The sequence below is a fragment of the Megascapheus bottae genome, chromosome 2 (assembly GCF_031878675.1).
Source record: "Megascapheus bottae isolate mThoBot1 chromosome 2, mThoBot2.hap1, whole genome shotgun sequence".
NCBI lineage: Eukaryota > Metazoa > Chordata > Mammalia > Rodentia > Geomyidae > Megascapheus > Megascapheus bottae.
In genome coordinates this window covers 62494824-62497312 of record NC_143510.1, presented here as the reverse complement: position 1 = coordinate 62497312, position 2489 = coordinate 62494824, and positions in this window count along the sequence as shown.

The following is a 2489-nucleotide window of genomic DNA, read 5'->3' as shown; positions in this document are numbered from 1 at the left end:
ATGCAATAAAATATATGCAATGCTTTAAGTGCTAGGACAACAGTAAGATATACTGGTCTAGTACAGCTTCTGCGGATTGTACTCCAGTGTTCATCTGGAAGCTATCATCCATTCCTGTGGCTCATTTAGGATTTTATGATATTTTCTCTCTTGTAGTATGGCTACAACCTTCTATCTGCTTCTTGTCTTTCTTTGGTGACACTGTCATCTTGTCTAGCTCCTAGCAGCCAGAGCAGTTAGCAAAGAATAATAAAGTCCTGTGTGCCTGGCCATCCCTAATCTCCCCAGTCTCCTCTCTTAGGACTGCAGCTCCCTCCCTGTCTGGGATTCCATGGTTTCTGCAAGGAGCTGAGTACTTTCTTGCTCAGAACCCTGAAGCTTCTGTTTTCTGCATGAAAACATCCCTCTGAGGTAAATGGCACCTATTTTAAAAGATGCCAGACTCCTTGAGTTGTCCATTTTGCACTCCACCTCTGCTTTGTTAATCATATTTTTTGAACTTTGAGGCTGTGATGTGACATGAAAGCAAACTTGTTTCATGGTGACTCCAGAAAGTTACCTGAATTTGCTTCGCCAAACCACCTACGTTGAATAATATTGTAAAAGCCTCTTAGTGTTTTAGATGGTTCAGTGACATCTTTTCATGTTCGCCTCTTATGACATATTTATTACTCCTCATCTGTGCTTTCATTCATTTCTGAGGTGAATTCATCGAAGAGGACTTTAAGCACGATCTAGAGTCTTGTGAAATTTAAATAAATATCAATCTGTATGCTGAATTTTAAATCTTCTGAATTGAAGGCCTAATTAAGAACTCTGCTCAGAGATCTGCATGATTTCTGAAACTGGCCATGCCCTAAACTGAATATAGCTGCTGAGTCTCCCCAAGTTCGACGCAGCCTTGGCCCTGCCCCAACACTTTTTTGAGCACTGGCCCTACAATTCACCCTGTTGCTCTCACACTTGGTAGCCTGTGTTTTAATGTATTCTCCCTCTTACTCACTAGGCTGTAATCATGACAGACTTAACTCCAAACATCTTGGACATCTTTATTATTTCACGTCCTTAAAATCTCAGATTAAATATTACTTCATCAAGCAAGGTTCTTTAACCACATGTGCCCCCCCCCACAGAATAGCTTTCTTTGTATGAGGCATTCTAAGATGCCAAGCTTGCTTCTTGTTCATAGCATTTTTAGCAGTCATAATGAAATAATTATTTTGAAAATAATTAAGTAATTATTTATCAAAACATCCAATATGTGTCTCCCTCACTAAGCTACAAGTTCCCAGTGTGTAGGAGAAGTTTGCTTGGCACTCCATTGTATCACCCAAATCATACTTGGCATATAGTAAATATTTATAAGCACCCCTTCAATGGACACAACTGTGGCATCCTCAAACTTACCAAAATGACAGTAGAACAGAAAAAAACTTACATTCCTACAAAATATTTTTGAAAATTTAAAATTCAGGGTATCTTCATAGATTTCTGTGTCATTATTGTGTCAGTTGGTGGGAAATAACATTGCAAATTACCAATTGGAAAGCGTTGACGGTTTTTTGATCAGGAGAATGGGATGTGGTGAGCTATGTGGTTTTGAAAAGGAAGGTTAGGATCCGAATGGAAAACTTAATTGAGTGGGGAAAGGTCTGTGGCAAAAGAGAAATTATGAGAGATATTTCAGAGGCAGATTTTCTTTGGATTGGCACATACATGCGTGTAATTTAGAGCAAACAGGACAGATGAGAGAATTTCAGGAGACTTGGCATCATCTATGTCTCCATGCATACCTTAGCTGAGGTATGCATACGCATGCATGTCTAGATTTCTCCATTTTCCACTTTTAAAACTGATGCCTGATCCGCGTGTGTGTGTATGTGTGTCTGTGTGTGTGTGTGTTTCTTGACTCTAATTTTCTCTATTATTAGAATTCTTTCCAAGTCCCTAATTTGTTTGGCTAGTTTCTGATACACCAGTGAGTCATTCATTCAGTTTCCATCTCCTGAAAGGTAACATCCTGTCCTTGACTTTGCCAATCATAATTCAGAACCTAGTGTGATGTGATGATCTCCTGAGCAATTTTCTCTTAGAGAAGATATTGTTCACCACATCTTATCCATTACAATCCTATTTATTGATCCTAGCAAATTGCCCTTATCACTTTTGGCCTTGCTAAGAAATTTGGCCTTTGCACATTTAACACTTTGGCTGTTCCTGCAGACAAGCTTCCTGCCAATTATTTTTGTCCATTGACACTATTGTTCATTCTCAGCTTTCTCCTTACTGGCCTTGTTTCCAAAGTTTTGGCTGGCATTTTCCCCCCCATTTTTCTTAGTGTTGGAACTTTCTAACCCAAGCAGCTAGATACATGAAGAATCAATTTAGGCAGGCAACCTTATCTCTTGCTCTGTAGGTCAACCCTACCTAATTTTATCTGTAGTGTTTGTTAATCTTCAGTACTCTTTTTTCAGTGATTCTGCAATAGG